Genomic DNA, 19,596 nt, shown 5'->3' with positions numbered 1-19,596 from the left:
GAAGTTGCTCCGGGCTCGTTCTTCTTCCTGTCCTTGTACTTATAAAGGGATTCCCCCTTGGAATCTCTCTCTTGTTTTACAGTTCCTTCAAGGGCCTCCCTTTGAGCCCATTTCTGAGATTGACATCAAACATCTTACGCTGAAGACTGCTTTTCTTATCGCCATCAGTTCTGCCCGTAGGCTACGGGAGATTGGGATTCGATTATGTTACCCACCTTTCCTGAGGGTGCTGCCGGACTCAGTGGTGTTGAGGTGTGATCCGAAGTTTCTCCCTAAAGTTGTGTCTCGGTTTCACACATCTCAGGATCTGGTTCTCCCTGCCTTTTTTCAGGATCCACAAACACCAGAGGAGGTGGCTTGGCATACTGTTTAGGTGCGGCGGGCAGTGTTGGAGTATTTGGCTAGGACTGCCTCTTTCCGCAAATCTGATAGTCTGCTGATTACTTTTGGCCCGGCTGGTGCTGGACGTAAGGCCTCGGTGGTTTCCATTAGCCAGTGGATCCGTGTTGTGTCTCCATGGCCTATGTGGTTTCTGGCCTGCCTGTACCTGCGCACATTCAGGGGCGGCCCACCAGGTGTTTGGCGGCTTCCTGAACCAATGCAAGGGGGGTTTCTCTACAGGAGATTTGTAGGGCTGCTACATTGGCAGATTAAAGCACTTTCATCAACCACTATAGGTTGAATGCCTCCCACACGGGGGTTGCTTCCTTCGGGGTTGGAGTTTTGTCAGTGGGGATGTGAATTTAGTTTTTAAAGGTAGGTGTTTTTCTGCAGTTTTTGCCTCCGCCTCATTGGGACCTTTTCCCCATTGCTGCTTTGGTATACCGCATGCGGTAAGTACTGGAACGAGGAAGAGTGGAGGTAATGCTCGGATTACTTACCGGTAATCTTCATTACTCCAAGTCCTAATCTTCCTCGTCACAATACTGAGGACCCTCCTCTCCTTCCCTGCGGGGAAGGTCCCATGCTCCAGCTTGGTTATGTAAACTGGGTGACGTGGTTGGAGGGGAGGAGTTATAGGGGATAGTAGGAATAAAAGAAGGTCCTGTGTCAGAGACAGGGGCCTCATGAGGTCAGTAAGGTGACAAGAAGGAGTAGGACTAGGAGTAATGAAGATTACCGGTAAGTAATCAGGGCAATCCTTTTCTGTCGCAACTACCATTGCAGTAGTATCACAGCGCCGGGTGGGAGGGTGTGGCGTGGTGAGGACAGAGGATAATCGTGTGACCTCATAGCAATGAGTATGATGCAGTACCTACACTACAGGGAGGAAATGCACAGTCGTGCATAGGCGTAAGACTGAGGGTTGCAAATGCCCTCTTTGCTCCCTACAACCATGGTTGGACTGGCTGCCCACCAGCAGGCTGCGTAGTATAGAACGCCAGCCCATTCTGTGTGTGTGTTTTTTTTAATAGTCCTCTCCACACACACCACGATCACCCCTATGCACTGTAAGCCGCAAAGGCCGTGTTAAATGATGGACGCACACCAGCGTTTTCAAACTACGTCTTTCTTTATTCTATTTCAAAACGAAACTGCCTTTCCTTTCCTCTCTCCTCCCCTTTCCCTCGTCACGCAACCACGTGACCTTCTCTCGGAGCCCTGTCTTAAAGAGACAGGGCCATGTAACATGCACTAAAGCAGTACCACAAAATCGAAGCATTCGAAACCCATTGATAAAATGACTTTGTCACTAGGTAAACACATTTTTCTACCTCTAACAAGTTGCTCTAAATCAACGTACAAATGCACAGGTCATAGTAAAATTTAACATACCTGTTTAATCATTTTTCTATAGTGCTTCTTGCCATGTTTCATAGCACCAGTGTTGACACAAACGAAAAACTAATTTAGCTCTTTCTCGGATTAAGCATGTTATAATTGAAGGGGGTGCTGACTTGTTTCGTAACAGACATGTGCACCCTTTTTCTGTAATAATTTCTTGAACATGTTATGTACTCTGTGATCACTGAAGTCTGCAGCAAGCACATAATGCAGTGAGCTAACCGTCCTGCAGGTGAACTTGAGCTGTGGGAATATGGCTCACTAGTGACCAGCCCTGTTTACACTGATGATTGTAAGAGGGGGGGGGGTGTTGTTGAATGTCTTACAGGACCTTTGGTTATGCTAATACGTGTTTTTTTAATTGGTATGTCTCTGTTGAGACACACCTTGGCTTCAGAGGGATGGGGGAATCGTAGTGATCACATACAGGGAGGTAGCCCTAAAGCATCAAAGGGCCAGCCCTGGAGTCTATGATGCTGCTATCCCACTTGGCATATAATGCCCAACCTGTGTAATTGGCAGCCCGTCCCCGAGCTCCAACCTTTCACACTTTAATTTACTTTAATCGATTTGTAATGCGCACCAGTGACCCACAGGCTTAAGGGCGCAGACAAAAAAACTAGTAACAGGGGCAAAACATAATAGAACAGATGACAAAACAATACAATAGTCAGAACCAGTACAATAGGTACCAGAGATATCACAGTCCTCAAACAATATAACCAAAAGCATTATCTAAACAGTAGGGTCTTCAGTTTTTTTCTAAACATTGCAGTCGATGTCTGGGCTCTCAGGTCAGGAGTCAGCGCATTCCATGCCTTTGGTGGAGCCGAAAAAAGCACATTTAATGACCTGGGTCGGCTTACAGGCCGGTATTTCAAGCTGGTTGGTATTATTGGAGTACAGAGGGCTAGAGCTAATCAGGTGTTAGGGAGAATTCTCATATATGGCTAATTTCCCTCACCTAGTGAGTCCCTCAGCAGCTTTGCTGGATTTCTGGAGTTTTTTTTCCACCTGGTAAGATTGTGAGCCTTTTTCCCACTCTTACATGTTTTTTGCCATGTGTATTTCTACTGTTTGTGTGATCTTAGGCTCTGGAGCTACACCACTCCATGAGCCCCACTTTTTGTGTGTGATACACAGCACCTTCAGTGCAGTGACACAGGGTTGTCTTTGAGACTTCCCACTGACTCCATTTTTCTGGGGCTGACTACTGTCCCCCAGAAACATGTAAAGTTGCCATTAACTGCTGTATATAGCCACTTTAAACTACAGACCCAGTACACCCATCTTACATGGAGTATTAGAAAAGGGTTAGTTACTATCCCTTTTTGTCTGTGCCTCTCTGAGCTTTATTTTGCTCTCTTAACTCTAAGACTTGGCTGGTGGCAGTGGTATCTACCCTAACTTTTGTACCGCGATTATACTATATAAACGTGGTACTGTTTTAGGATATTGTATTAGCCTCGAACTTAAAACCCGCTTGACCAAATACTTATTTTGGCTCTGGTTGGGTTTTAATCGCCATTTCTTTTTGTTTAAATCCTTCTTGTGTTTTACTTTGCGCGGCAAACCATTTTTGCCTTCTTTGTTCGCCGACCTTTGGCGGGCTTCTGTCCAGAAGCCCTCCTTTGGCATCCGGGTGTCTAGGTGGGCTGAATGTGAGGAAGGGGTTTAGTCACCCCCTACGCAGGTTCTCCTTGGAGACTCACGTCGCACTTTGTGTCGATTGGCTAAGGTGGTTGTCCGGGCCGGACAAACCCCCTGCTGAGTGATTGACAGCCAGGCTGTGTGAATGGGGGATTTTGGCATAAAAGGCAGGACTCTTGGGCTGGAAGTCAGAGTCGCCACTGGAACTGCAAAGAACCGAAGAGAAGCGGAGAAGAAGACGGCTGCTGCAACTCCCGAGTCCCGGTGAAGCCCTGAGCTATCTACCCTTCAACGACAAGAGAAGATCCAGTCCGGAGTCTTCTTCCCTTGAGCCTGGTGGGATCAACCAGCTCACTTTCCACAGCCAATGGACCCTCTTCTTGGTCCAAATCGCTGCACACAGCTGTAGTGGTCCGGATAGACATCTGAAGAGCCTCTCCTGTTTTAAAGGAGCGCACCTTTTATTCACTGTTGCTTCGCTGCTGCTGGCTTCATCCCTGCGTAGTGCAGATCGCTGCAGACGTCCTCCTTCTTGTCCCCACGACTGAAGCTCCAGGAACCGTGAGTCTGCAGGAACTACCAGGAACAACTGCCGTAGCACCAGCTTTTCTTCAAACGAATAAGGTACTGTGTCCGATTTCGAGGAATTGGGGTGAAACCCTTCTACTCACCCAAGGCTTGCCCTTGTCTTCCTTCCCTCGTATAACTTTTGCTTATCTTGTGACAATATCCAAGTATTCCTGGCAATCTTGAATTGTGAACTGTTCTAACCTTGTGATCCTCGACAACAGGACCCTGTCCCATTGACTTTTATCTATGTTTTAGAAAGTGCCTTCTGATTCTATCTGCCTTGACAAAAGTATTGCCTATGATTTTTATCCCCTATTCTCTTGTGTTAATTCATGTGCTAAGTGTGTTTGACTACGGTAACATTTCTTCTCGTGGGTACGCCTTTCTTCCGTAAGACCGAACTGTCATTACTGTCAAAAAGTGATCGCGTAATAACCCACGGTGACATCTTTGTTTCACAACACCGGTCTGCAAAATCCAAAGGTACTTACCTTGAATTGTTCTGCACCAGGGGAATTGGTTGTGTGTAGTATATTTGAAGTGTGGTTTCAATTTAATAGAAGTGAAGTGTTTTGTGAACAGATGGTCTAAAAATAAATGTACTTTTACTTTTTAACCAGAAACCTTGAGTCAGTGTTTGTTTGAGTCACAGTAACTGTAGTCCTTTGTGTAATCTCTACTACTGCTCATTTGCTCTTGAGATAAGTCTGGCTGCTCAGCCATTGCTACCACTTTTTCTGTGTAGTACAGGCTTGTACCAAAGGTGAAATTGTACTACCACTTGTTATCTTAATTGTGTGCAGTGGTCGCTAAGGGCACTGCACAGGATTCTGCCTAACATCAAGCACTTGTGGGTCATCAATAATAAGCAAAATTGTAGCCGTGCCTCAGTAGGCAACCAATGCAAACTACTTCTAGCATCGGAAACATGATCTCTTCATTTAAGGCCAGTGATAACCCTAACCACACTGTTTTGTATGATTTGCAGGCTTATGCAATCTAATTTGACTATGCCCACCAGTAGGCTACTGCAATAATCAATTTTAGATCCCGCAATGGCCCTACCCACCGTCTCGCAATTTACTTGCGAGATATAGGGGTGTAGTAGCACCAACAATTTAATGTAATGAGCCATAGAAGAGACTAAACTACTGACTCGGGCTTGCAGGTTAAGAATTTGGTCCGATGGTCCCTGAGCGTTTTGACTTTCTTTTTGTCTCGATCCTACAGCCAACCACAACATATTGCTTATAATCTGTGCTCAATCTCTGTATTTTATTCTCAGTGTCGATCACCATCAGCTCTGTTTTTTTTTCAGACCATTACCAACCATCCATGTTTCAATATGTCTGTAAACTTTATTAACAACTTCTTTTCAATCCCCATTCCCAGATAGGGGGACGACACATTGCGTGTCCTCAGCATAATTAGTGTAGCCAATATTATTATCTTCTAAAAGATTTAAAAAGGAGACTGTAAAAATACTAAATAGTGAAGGGGATAAACATGCCCCCTCGGGCACGCCGTAATCAAGGCGTGCTGGTTGGGCCTCTGCCTCCTTGCTGCATACTCTACACCATTGATTGCTCAAGAATGAACCAATCCAGAGTGCAGCCTTGTCAGAGAAATAAGCAACTTTTTAAATCTGGTGACCAACAATGTGTGGTCAACCAGATCAAAGACAGGTCCAACAGCATGCGCAAAACAGTTTGCCCCTTATCCATAGTCAGGAGTAATATGGTTTTCAAATCGAGTAATGCCGTTTCAGTTCCATGTCCTTGGGCCTCATCACGAGTTGGGCGGTAACGCCGGCGCTAATAGCGCTGGCACTATCTGCCCTACCGCCAAACCCACCAGCGCTATTAGTGCCGGCTCACGGGTTTGGCGGATTTGGAATTCCCCATTCCCCATTGAGCCCATTCGGGAATGCCCCATTCACCATTGGGCTCAATGGGGAAATTTCACGCTCATACCGCCGGCAGATTTCCCGCCGGCGGTGTGAGCGCAAATTTTCAGCGGATTTCCCCCCAGCTCAGAGCTGGGGAGAAATCCGCTGAAGCCCTGATTTGCCGGACCCTTAAATCCGGCAGTAACAGTGCTACTGCCGGATTTAAGGGTTACAGCCAAACTCGTGATGAGGCCCCTCTGTGGAATCAGAAAATACAATATTAAGGCTTTTACACCATGCAAAGAGAAATACACCGACACAGGCTTGTAAAGATTCCCAGAATCTTTATCACAAAACTGAACAGTTACAAAACGTAAGCACACAAATAGCTATTTGGCCGTCAATACATCACAGAGACCACCAGCAGGGTTCAATGTGAGCAGTGAACAGGATTTGCTAGCTGGACATCGGCGTATTTATACATTTCTGTTATAACGATGTCCAGCCTCTCAAGTTAATCATGTACTGGGCTAGGGTCATGCCAGCTTTGTTCCTAATTTACATATCTCGTGCATGCGGTTTACTTTTTAATATATTTACTAAGAAACATTATTATTCTCCAGGTTTAACGTTACGCTCTTTACACATTGCTTTAATACAGATCAAACAAATGTTTCGCATGTCGTATTTGGATAGCGTTATTGTTCTTGTATACTTGTAGGTTAACATCGCTAATTCAAGTAATCCCCTGATCCCGAGGTCAACAAAGGACAAGGTCTACATGACCCTAACATGTAGCCTGAAGGCAGATTGACACATACTCCTTGGAAACCTTATCTGGGGCGTATATTTTATGCCCTAATACACTTGTTGCATGCGCGCAACACCCCCCTAATACTGAACATATACCAGGGAGACACTGTATACAACAAAGGAATAGAAAACTTCCCAAGATAATCAGCAGGGCCGAAAACAACTTCCATCCCCACGACCGTAGGAGGTCCCAAAACCATGCACTAAGTTCCCAGTTTCCCTCAGGAGCATGCACTTCTGAACTAAGAACATGTAGATTTAGGATAGCCCTAAAGATCGTTGGAGAGGAGTCTGGTACGTAAACGCAGCAAGCGGACCCCACTAATTTACATACTCCTCCATGCTCAGCCAGAAAGAAATCTAATGCCATCCGGTTCTGAATAGCCACTAATCTTATCGCTTTCTGTTCTAACGCCATATCATAGAGTATGTCAGTGGTCCGGTTGATGGTTCTCTCCAATACTCTCGCTAGTCCCCCGATATCTTCTGAATTTGTAATTTGCCCAAAAAATGGCACAAAGGATTTCATGATGTACCCTAGAGTTTGCGCTGGAGAATCCCCTTTCACACCTCGTCGTGGACGAGTCTTCAAAATTTCTGCAGTACTGGCAATAAATACCCCAGGTAATAGAATCCCTAAATAACAGGTTCCTTGCCAATCCCTGTGCAAATGTCACATTACCGCAAACAAAATAGACAGGTTCGCCTACGTACAGAGGTCTGTTCTCGCTAGTCAAATTCGCAACATTGGTGCATTTTCTAAAATTACCCATTGACCGTGTTCCATTCCTCTGTATGCAGACGGATACTGAACCGGGGCTATGATTAACAGAATAAGATGGAGGCGTGGCATTCTTATTGCCTATAGGAGCCATTTTGAAAGAGATCAAAGACTGAAAAGGATGAGACAATCTATCAGAGGGTTTAACAGAAGCAACGTTTGGTTTACTCTTATTTGCAAAAAGCGAGCATCCCAGGGGCATAAAAACACGTTATTCAAAACTATTCAAATTTGTACAATCAAAGTTCCCTGAGATGCTGTCATTCCATCGGCCAAAGAATAGTGCTCTAAGAGAAGCATAACAAGCAGTTGTCAAAGGTAAAGGATGAATATACCAACCTAGCTACTTATCCCCATGTTGCGGAAGATGTGAACAGATCCAGCAATTGGTTCTATTTAAAATTGCATGAGTGGCATTCATGATTAACAAAAGGGTATTATTCTGATAGTTCCGTCTATGCGAAGAATCACTAGGCGATAAAGTATGCAATTGCACGGAAGGAGTGGGGATAACAGATACATTTTCAATAGGTAAAAAGTCCTCTAGCGGATATGCTTCCTCCAGATACCATAACCCAAAACCAACAGTTACTAAAAATCCAGTTATTATTACAAAAAAGCAACAATACACTTTGGGGGTCCCATTGCATGCTTGATCATTGTCTCTGCTAGTCACATATTTATCTAAAAGTTTGGTACGAGAGGTAGCGGGTGCAGGCATTGTAGTCTTCAATCGAAAAAACACCAATTGTTTGTTTGCTGGCGACTCCAGTCGCGCGTCTTCTTAATGTCTTTCCCACAACCCTTAGCCAACAGAATCCTTCCGTACAGTCGGGCCAAAAGGCAAGCCCTCAAATGATTTCCTCAATCGCACAGTCAGACCGTGCTGTACGTCTATTTCCTTGGACGTAAATTATATTTCACAATTTCTGGTGCTGAAGGATCAGAAAGCAAAGCGTCGTCACTTCCCACTGGAGGTGGTGAGTGAACGAAAATGGGATCAGAAAAGGATTGATCCGGAAGTACCTCTGTTGGAGAGTGCAGAGACAAGATGACCATTTTGTCTGGCCTTGCAAATTCTGGAACGGTCTCCGATACTCTCTTGTTGATTATTGCTGTTTCGGGCACATTGGTTACAGCTGTGTCTTCTGTATCGTATGGCACGGGCTGCGGGATCCGTTTGGTGGCCGTCGCGTGGATCCAGTTCTTACAACCCGCTACCCGCACAGCAGTCTGGGTGACTAGCAGGACTTGGTAGGGACCCCTCCACCGAGGTGCAAGGCAAGACGACCTCTCAAAAACTTTCGTGAGGATCCAGTCCCCCGGTCGTAGACTGTGACCAGGACCCTCGTAACGTACAGGCAATGCCTCTCGCACCTGGTGATAAATTGAAAACAGATTTTTAGTCAACTGGTTACAGTAATCTGAAAGAAGCACATTCTCCATGTCCCGCAACAAGCTACTTTTTGGCATACCCCAAATGTTAGCAGGCATCCCCATCTCCACCTCAAAGGGAGAGAGCCCAGTCTTAGTTTGAGGGGTTGTTCTCATCGACAGCAACACAATCTGTAAGGTGTCCGGCCATTTTAACTTGGTGCCAGCACACGTCTTAGCGCGCTTGTTCTTTATAATGCCGTTATGCCTTTCCACTAATCCGGCACTTTGGGCATGTCTGGCCGAATGGAACCGTTTATCAATCTGTAATCCTTTGCATATTTGTAGGATTACAGCAGCCATAAAGTGTGGCCCATTATCCGGCCAGATGACTCTCGGCAGCCCAAACCTAGGAAAAAACTCTTTCAACAGAGTTTTTGCTGTGGTTATGGCCGTTGCATCTCTAACAGGGAAGGCCTCAACCCACTTACTAAAGGCACAAATGACAACCAACACATATTTAAGATTATTGCAACGTTCCATTTCAATAAAATCAAAGTGAATAACCTCAAACGGAACAGAAGGTGGAGCGAAACTTCCTCTAGGAGTCGAGGTACCTTTTCCTACATTATGCTGCAAGCAGACCATGCACCCTTGGACAAAGCGCTCCGCAGTTTTGAAAATGTTATCATTGGCCCATACACTGTGTAGCATTTTAGTCAATTTACGCGCACAGACATGTGTCGGACCATGAGCCATAATAACCATCATTGTAATGTAGGCATCAGGGAGTAACCATTTTCCATCAACATTGTCCACCCAATACACATCATCATCATCCAGTCTTCCTGCACCCTCGACCCATCGCTTAGTTTCCTCTATAGTAGCATCTGCTTTAATGTCTTTTACAGAATCGATACTTTCACCAAAAGTGCAAATATTTACAGTTTCTCTTACAGCATACATTTCTGAACTAAAATCAGTGGCAGTTTGTTTAGCTATCTGATCAGCGAAAGCATTCCCTTTTCCTATATCATCTGTAACTTTTCGATGTGCTGCACATTTTATAATGGCTAACTGAACAGGGAGTGCGAGCGCTGAAAGTAATCGCACTATTAAAGTGCCATGCTGGATTTTCGTGCCATGCGAGGTCAAGAAACCTTGTTCTTTCCAAAGTCTACCGAAGTTGTGAACCACCCCAAAAGCATACTGACTATCAGTATATATATTTACTGTAAACCCTTCAGAAAGTTCACAAGCTCGAGTTAACGCTATAATTTCTGTGGCCTGCGCGGAATTATGAATAATTCTTTTGGTTTCCACAATCGTGCTTAAAGTAGTGACGGCATAAGCAGCCGTGGATGTACCATTTCGGAAGTTTAAAACAAGAGCCATCATAAAATAGCTCTCCTTGTGGGCTATTCAAAGGCGTGTCTTTCAGATCGATTCTACCTTTAGTCTCTTGTTCTGTCGCATAAAGGCAATCGTGTCACGTTTCGTCACCATCAACAGTATCTTGCGGGACAGGTAAAAGTTCAGCCGGATTTAATACACAACACCTCTGAATTTGGATGTGGGGAGCAAACAAGATCAGTTCATATCTTGTCAATGGTGCGGAAGTGAGGTGTTGCGTTTGAGTTCTATTCAATAAAATATCTACAGAGTGAGGTACCACTAGGGTTAACGCATGACCCAGGACCATTCCCTCACTCTGTTTTACAGACGCAGCAGCAAAAGCAACAGCTCTCAAACATCTCGGCAAAGTGCATGCAACAGGATCAAGGGCGGATGAGAAATAGCCGCACGGCCTATTCTTCCCTCCATGTTCCTGCATTAACACAGCCAAAGCACATCCATCACGTTCATGCACATACAACACAAAGGCCTTGTCATAATTCGGAGTTCCTAAAACCGGCGCTGAACACATCACGGATTTGTGCAAATCAAATGCTGTCTGGTGTTCCAAAGTCCATGGCAATGGCAAAGAAATGCCCTTCTTTGTCAAAGCCAGCATTGGTTTAATCGTTAACGAAAAGTTAGGGATCCAAAATCTACAGTAAGAAGCCATACCTATCAGGGCTCTAACTTCCTTCTGCGTATTTGGGACAGACATGCCAGAAATAGTCTTTATTCGTTCAGGTGTCAACCGTCTTGCCTCCTTTGACAGGAGATAGCCTAAATAGCCGACCTCCTGACAACAATATTGGAATTTTTTGAGTGAAACTTTGTGGCCATGTTTCGCTACATGACAAAGCAACAACACGGTGCCTTCTTTACAGGCACTCGCAGAATCCGCAGCCAAGAGAAGATCATCTACATACTGTAGTAACGTGCAAGTAGTAGGCAACTCGAGAGTATCGAGCTGCTCTTTTAATGCCCTACTATAAATACTTTGACTCTCAGTGTACCCTTGTGGTGCACGGGTGAATGTGAACGAGCGTCCACCTAGGGTAAACGCGAACAAATACCTGCTATCCTTGTGTATGGGAATACTGAAAAACGCGTTTTTGAGGTCAACAACGCTAAAATGAGTGGCAGAAGCCGGAATCATGGTTAGTATCGTTGTAACATCAGGTACAATAGGAAATCGAGGAGCCACAATTTTGTTAATAGCACGTAAATCAATTATAAACCGAAAGGGAATCGCATTATCACCTTTTTTGTATACTGGCAAAATGGGGCTGTTACACAAGCTACCCGTAATTTCCTCAATTACTCCACAATGTACAAAATCAGAGACTATACATTTCAAAGCCTGTTCGCCTTCAACTGAGATCTTATACTGCGGGATGCGAGGCAATTTTACTCCATGTTTCAGAATAATTTTAACAGGTTCAATTTGAAGAATGCCCACATCATTATCATCAATTGCCCATAAGCATTCCGGAACATTACTGAATTCTGGTGGTAAAGGTCGAGTCAAAAACTGAGAGGCGAGTGATTGCTGAGGTGAAATTGTTAACCGAACTCCGTCCGGAGAACAATGTATTACTGCATGCAATTCCTTCAACAAATTTAACCCCAGCAAGTTCTCGCCACAGTTTGTGGTAAGTAGAAATGGACACTGCTCCGTGAAAGGACCCAGCGTTATCGGTACCGGCAAAGAGACCGGACAAACTACAGGTGTGCTTGAAAACCCTACGGAAACGTTGGACTCCCCTGACAGGAGAATATTTGGAACCCGTGAATGGTCAATGGAACATTTCTGTGCTCCCGTATCTACTAAAAACAAATGCTTCCTATTTCCCACCGCCATCTCAACGTAGGGGCCTTTCTAATGAACGGGAATAGGTGTCGGTTCCAAATCCTGCCTCGGGGAATCCTAGCGGAACAGAATATTGTCAAAAGGAAGCTCTTCAGAGAGGTACGCGGCAGAAGGGTGATCAAAAATGTTTCTTTTATCCACATTCGAAACTTGCTTACCTTGTGAAGGAGGTTGCTGTGATTCTGGTGCAAACTGACCTCTGCCAGGGCCCCCTGCACCTGGGCGACCTCTGGATCGTCTACCCATGTTCCCAAATGACATTTGCTGCAAGGTCGGACTTTGTGCGCGCCAGTGGCCTTCCTGTCGACAATAGGCACACTGGTTAATGGTGACCGGAGCCAGGGGCGTGCTTCCCTGTGGAATGTACTGACCTCTAAATTGATTAAGGGTTTCTAACAATCTGTTGTAATAGGACTTTTGTTTTCACGTCACCCTTTTTTTTCTCAAGTTTTTCCTTTTCATTATTCACACGATTTTCATAGTACTGAGCCATATGCAGTATTTCTGATTGAGACTTCGCCTGCCAAGCGCTTTCGGAAGACATAATCTGTAACTGGATGTCAGGTAGCAGTCCACGTACAAATTTGTCGACAAACACCCTTTTCCCTGACTCTGTGCCTAAGTCTTGTCCACTGAAATCTGAAAATACCTGTTCAAACCGATTGAAGAAATCGGTAGAACCCTCAGACTTTCCTTGTACACAGGCCATAAGCTTGTCCCAAATGATTCTTTTTTCAGGAACTATAGTTTTCAATTTTACAATAATCCTATCAGGCAAGGTTAATATCACTTGAGGCGGTCGCTCACCAGCTGGTCTTTCTCTATCTAGCCTAACCATGTTATCCCATGTATCTCCTAACCCAGGTACATCATCTACAGTCCTAATCTGTTTCCATAAATCAACTGGCAGGAGTACGGGAAATAATAAATCAATATCACTTAAGGTGAATCCCGACGACTGTAAGACCGACTCTATTTCTTTATAGAACCCGGTCGGATTCTTTCTTACATCGGGAGTAGATTGCTTTATGGTGTTCACTTCCTGTCTTGAAAACGGGACGTGAACAAACTGCGATACGTAATGTGCAGGGATGTCCACCGCGAGTATTCCTCGTGCAGCATCGGCCGCGATCTCAACTTTCGGGACAAATGTCGGAGGGACCTCTCTCATAGGCAGCTGAGAAGTAGGCAGCTCCGAACGCTTACTAAGCAACAGAGCCAAATAAAGCGCTAAGGCAGTCGAAGAAGTATCAATCGAAAAGGCTCTCTTATAAACACTCAACAATTCTGCGGGACAACAAATCATCTTTTTACACACTCATTCTGCAGATATTCTACCATAGCCTGTATCACCTTCTTTTGCATTTCTAATGTATACTGACTATATGTGTCATATACTTCATCTGGAGTTATCGACATATCCGAAATCCATCTTATCGCATCCTTTGTACAAATTCGTGCTTCCTCACCTTTTAATTCACAGCGAGGAGAAAACCGTTTCTGTAAGTACATAGAGCCTAAACTATCACCTTCTGCTTCCTCATTCTGTAACTCTTCCAACTCCTTCCTATACACAAAAATCCTCTCAACATGCTCATATACCTTCTCCGCAGTATCTCTGGACAACGCTAAGGCGTTAAAATCACGTAACCCTTGTGGGAAATCTACATCGTTTAATCTATTCCACATTATACTCAAATGAGTCTCTAATCCTTCAATAAAAACATTTTTCTCAGGAATACCTTTTAAATTTTCGAGTGTGGAAAATACATCAGCTTGTTCACCCTTCTCCATACAATGTTTAGCCCAAGCGATCAATTCATACTTTTTTTCTGGGGACACAGTATTACGAGTCACAACCCTTGGTCTCGCTCCCTGGTCTACTACAAGCGATGCAGAATCACTTGGAAGAGGAAGAGTAGGCACATTCTGAATATCAACAGGTGGAGGCAAGCAGCAGGCAAAGGAGCGACGGCTGGAAGAACAACAGGAAGAACAGCAGGGAGGACCTGAGGAACTATAGGAGGAGGAATAAAAACGGGAAGGGGCAAAGCGTCAGGAGGAGGGACGTACGGAGGTGGCGCGGAGGCACCAGGCCTTCGTTCATGCAAAAGTTTATTAATCAATTCATCCGACGTATGAAAATCTTTTGAAGGGTAAATTTTCTGAATGCCTAATTGAAACGCCCTGTCCGTGTTCCTAACTGATTCCAATTGTTTATTTTTATCATATAACCGTGCCTTTTCGATACTTGTCCTATTTCTAGGCATATGTTTCTCTCTACTCTTTTGTTGCTGCAAAGCTTCTGTTTTCCAACTATGCAATGTGTGAAATGCTGCAGGTCTAGCCTTTTTCTTTACTAATACAGACTCTAGATATTCTATACGAGGGATTTCAAAACTACTATTGGTTGGCCACCGAAGATTAGAATTATGTCTGGTCTGTCTGTGCCAAATGTCATTAAATGCTATATTACCAAAGCCTTTCTTACATCACATAGTACATGCTGGCGACCCCTCCTGTGGTGCGGGACGGCCATCTTCCAAAGATTGTCTGTCACTGCGGAATAATGCCCTAAAGCAGGCAGACAATTTCCCAGGCATATCAAAGTTCTGGTGTTACCTGGTCAAATAATTGTGCTCGCGAGTACAATGCGCCAAATTCAAATGGTCAGGGTTAAATTAAGAATCGGGTCACGATTCACCTGACCAAAGGATTGGGTGGCCCGATCGGGTTACTAAGGACAATGCTAAGGTCCCACAGGTCTGGTGATTTCGGCAAATTTACCCACCTCGATATATGGACCCTCGTCAAGACGTCGTCTTGGGCTACAGCTCACCGTTCAGGGATCGTATTGTGCAGTACTGTCAAAGGAATTCACTTCTCGTCCAGAGGGGCCGTTTCAGTTGGCACCGTCCGATCCCGGTCCGATAGCCGAGCCAACCTTCAACGAGATGAAGTCGATCTTGAGGGTCCCTATTCGGGCGCCATCTGTGGAATCAGAAAATACAATATTAAGGCTTTTACACCATGCAAAGAGAAATACACCGACACGGGCGTGTAAAGAGTCCCAGAATCTTTATTACAAAACTGAACAGTTACAAAACTAAGTACACAAATAGCTATTTGGCCGTCAATACATCATAGAGACCACCAGCAGGGTTCAATGTGAGCAGTGAACAGGATTTGCTAACTGGACATCGGCGTATTTATACATTTTCGTTATAACTATGTCCAGCCTCTTTCAAGTTAATCATGTACTGGGCTAGGGTCACGCCAGGTTCGTTCGTAGTTTACATATCTCGTGCATGCGGTTTACTTTTTAATATATTTACTAACAAACATTATTATTCTCTAAGTTTAACGTTACACTCTTTACACATTGCTTTAATACAGATCAAACAAATGTTTCGCATGTCGTATTTGGATAGCGTTATTATTCTTGTATACTTGTAGGTTAACATCGCTAATTCAAGTAATCCCCTGATCCCGAGGTCAACAAAGGACAAGGTCTACATGACCCTAACATGTAGCCTGAAGGCAGGTTGGACATTAACTCTCCTCCAGAGGTTGAAGAGGTTAAAGCAAGAACAAGAGAACACAAGACGGCCATTTTAGGCCACAGGGTGACTTTGTACAATAAACTAAAATGGCGGCTCTAACCTAAAATGGAGGCTTGATTCACTTAAGGTCACGACCTTGTAATACGGATTTCCTCGCAAAGCGACTGGGCATAGGCCAACATATACAATGAGGACGAAACAATATTATATCAGTTCTAACAACTTGCCTAAAACCTGATTGCGATTTGTTTAAAATCACATGTTCATTCAGATATGCTATAATTTCAATGCATGCCACTCAATCTAAATATTTTAAAAGGAACAGCGTATTAGTAATAGGCCTGTAGTTTGCTGGTGTGGTGGTACATACATCTGGCTTTTTTGGGTGATCCACCCATTCTTGAGAACTGCTGCCACTTGATTTTCTGTGAAAGAGGCATTAACAAATTTACAGAGAGTGCTTATGAGAATGGGAGCACAAGCCTTAATTACCATTCTTCCCCTTTACAACCGGTCGGCTTGAGATTAGCAATAATCACTGCCAGTTCAGATTCTGTCACATGTTTAAAATTAAACTAGTGGTCTTCCACACTTTGTACTGACCCATCTAGACCACTAACTACAGGTCCAGTGATCTCCTTATTGACCTCAATATTCCTTTTTATCCGATCGAGCTTCCCTAGCATAGCTTCCTGAATCAATGTACGCTAAGCAGCATCTTTGATAAGGATCTCGGATTTGTTCTCACAAGGATCTTCCAATTCGCTCAATATCTTAAAAAGTTATTTACATTCAGAATGTGCATTCACAATCCCATTCTCAAACATACTTTTTTTAGCTGCAAAAACTGCTAATTTAAACTCTTTAGCTGCCACCTTATAGAGCTCTTTATCGTACGCGCCGTGCGAGGATTTACAGGCATAAAAGCACTTAGTTTTCTTCACTGAGTTTCTGAAGATCTGGGGAAAACCAAACCTTGCCTTTTCTCACAGCTACATATTTGGTCCTGAGGCGTGTCAAAGTGTCAGCGGCTGCCTTAACGGCCTGTGCATAAACATTAACAATGTCATCGACCAACTAAATTTCATTGATTTTATTAATCATAAGCAGTAGCCAAGGCTCCAAAGCTTGTGTAGTTCGTTTCTTCAGATTCCTAGAGATTGTAGTCATCTTTTTTTATAGTTTTGGTCCCGACAGCCTTTTCACAGGCTACTGTTAAGTGTACAAAAGAGTGGTTCACCCACGGACAGGCCAGGACCCCCAAGTCTGTTGTTTTAACATTATGTAGAGCTACCCAGTCTAAGGTATTTCCCATTGTGTTCGTTGGAGACTTTATCAGTTGCTGAACAACCAAATTGCCTAGTAAGTCCTCTAAAATATTGGCTATAGGATCAGAGCTATTGCCTAACCAGAAATTAAAGTCTCTTAGGATGATTGCCTTAGTATTCAGTTTGAGACTGGGTAGAAGGATATTACAACAATGCATCGGAAATTCAGGCATAGGGATACGAGGTCTATAAACCAGAACTATGTTGCAAGTCGTTTTCAGCATCCATCCTTATTTTTATCTGTATAATTTAATTCCCTTCAATAGCTGGTACTACAACTTTCCAGACCTCAAATTTGGATTTAAATATGTCCTTTAGAACTGGCAGCATACGCATCCCGCCTCACGTAAGCGGGATCTCACGCAATATCAGCTATTATGTCTTTTAACACATCTGTTTCTTCAGACCAGTGCAGTGATAATGTTAAAGACTGTTGCAGTACTCAGTGGGCAACATATGTGTGGTTGACCATGTTCTCTTCTAAATTAGTGTTCATTTGTGTTGATTAGTGCTGTGATGGATCCAGTTTTCACATTTGCATCTCAAAGCCAGAAACTTCACTGTGCTCCTACTTTTGTTTCTTTATCTTTGCCCTTTTCCTAAACAGCAAACCGTAACTTGAATAACTAGGTAAATACCGTTTTCCATCTCCATGATGTGTGCTTGCTTAAGACGTAAAACTAGTTTACTCTGTTTGTGGAAGTGCACAATCTTTCACATCATGCATAACATGAGATGTGCATGATGACTCATGAGAAGGCAAAATAGAAAGAGTATGTAGTTCCTTAGTTGTTGTTTAGTCTTTACTACTTCAGGTTACAAGCCTGAGTGAAGCAAGGGCCTTCACGTGGGCCTCGGGGGTTTGCCTGAATGATAATGCCTGCCCACAAAGAGGTTTATGACACTTAGCACCCCAACATTCTTTTCAGGTGCTACAAGGTTTTTCTTATAGCTGAGAAATGGTATGTTTCACGTTTCTCAACTTGAAAAAACACAAAAGAAAATGGCCACCATGGACATAGGGAGAAGAGAACTATGTGTAGTTCCTTCTCTCTTTCCATGGCAGCCAATGGCAAGGAGGGGAAGAGGAGGGACAGCGACCATTTGAGCAGCTCATAAGGGATGATACACCAAAGGTAAGTGGGGCCCGTTTTGGGGTGCAGAAGTGGATGTGATTGAGTGGGGGCTGGAGTAGGGGATACAGGCATGCAAGGGCTTACACCACGGGATTGAAAATGGCAGCCCCCTGCTTCTCAGGAGGTTTGGGATTTGGGCAATAGCATGAGGTATAGCCCACCTGCCCGAGCATCCTAACTGGCTGGGAGGTCTCACAATGCTGGTGCTTTTGGTTCATCTACTATTGTAAGCACAGCTAGGTGTACTTCCCCTAGCAGTTTCTGGTCAGGATAACTGGACTCTAGCTGTGTAATTTTCCATAAGAGGTACCCTGCCAGTTGTACTAGACACCAGCAGTGCCATATCTATGCTGTTGGACCCTAGAAGTGTGATCTTCCACTACTCTCAGCAGTCTGGACATCCGGAAGTGTGAGGTTACTTCAAAAGGGCACTGTCAATTCTGTAGATAGACACCCATGTGTGCCCTGCAGGTTTTCTAAGAGTCTAGCTTTGTGCACATCCTCTCAGTGTTAAAGGACGAGAGCAATGTGTAAGTTTCTTCTAGTGGTATGCTGCCAGTTCTAAAGGAAATCAGCAGTAACCTTGTTGTTGTTATAGGACCGTGTTAACTTCCTCCAATGCTAGTTGTATAGGATACCAGAAGGGGGAGCTTCTCTCAAAACCTCGGCTATAGCCTTGGTTCAGTGTTCTCTCGTGGAGATTTCTTAGAAGTTCCTTTCGTCTTCTTTTACATTGAATGCAACTTCTCCTTGTAGAAGTAAGGTAGTTCCTCTCCACCCGCCAGAGCGATTTCCGGTAAGACTCAGAAATGCTACTCTGACGGACGGGAGGAGCGGCCCCAAGATGCAGAGAAAAACTCTGAAGGCTAAAAAAAACCTGGTAACCGAGATGCAAACAGGCAGTGAATTGGAACGGGCCAGCTTAGCAAGGGCTGAGTGAACAACAGCAGCAGCAGCTGTGAGCCGAAGCCGAAAGCAGAATGTAATCGGCTGAACAGCAGAGGAGGATAGATGGCCAGGAGGGGACCAAAGAGGAAGTGAAACAAGCGTAGGCAGAGACAAAGGTAAAAATGAGGGAGAGGGGAAAGGGAGCCGTAGTGGAAAAATAACAGCGTCTTACCCAGAGAGAAAACCTAGAGGGTTGCAACGCAGCGAGCCTCACTCGCGTTGCGACTATAGCAGCGTGGGACGCCATCTTGAATGCAACAACTAAACCGGCAATCAAAGTGCGGCATGAACGTGATGGGCAGTGCTGCCTCCTCCATCTTTGCCAGAAGGATCAACGGGTGGTCGTGACAGTATGACCCCTTCCATGGATTGCTTCTATGGAAACGGCAGAGAAGGAGTGGGGCATGAATATGGGAGGCTGGCTCCCAAGTGCGTTCTTGGGAAGTATAACCCGTCCACTGCACAAGATATTGCAGGGTTCCTCTGAAAAATTGT

The 19,596-nt window shown here is 44.4% G+C and overlaps 1 long non-coding RNA gene across 1 annotated transcript in view; it reads left to right on the top strand.

Annotated features, from left to right (window-relative positions):
• Positions 1–1,053: 1,053 nt before the first annotated feature.
• Positions 1,054–19,596, top strand: part of LOC138568517 (uncharacterized) — a 282,465-nt gene continuing 263,922 nt past the window's right edge. Inside the window, exon 1 of the long non-coding RNA XR_011302856.1 lies at positions 1,054–1,122. This is a non-coding gene — a long non-coding RNA (uncharacterized lncRNA). The remainder of the gene's footprint in view (positions 1,123–19,596) is intronic.

The sequence above is a fragment of the Ambystoma mexicanum genome, chromosome 1p (genome assembly GCF_040938575.1).
Source record: "Ambystoma mexicanum isolate Mex_15411 chromosome 1p, UKY_AmexF1_1, whole genome shotgun sequence".
NCBI classification, from domain to species: domain Eukaryota; kingdom Metazoa; phylum Chordata; class Amphibia; order Caudata; family Ambystomatidae; genus Ambystoma; species Ambystoma mexicanum.
This window is presented reverse-complemented; position numbering and strand designations above follow the sequence as displayed.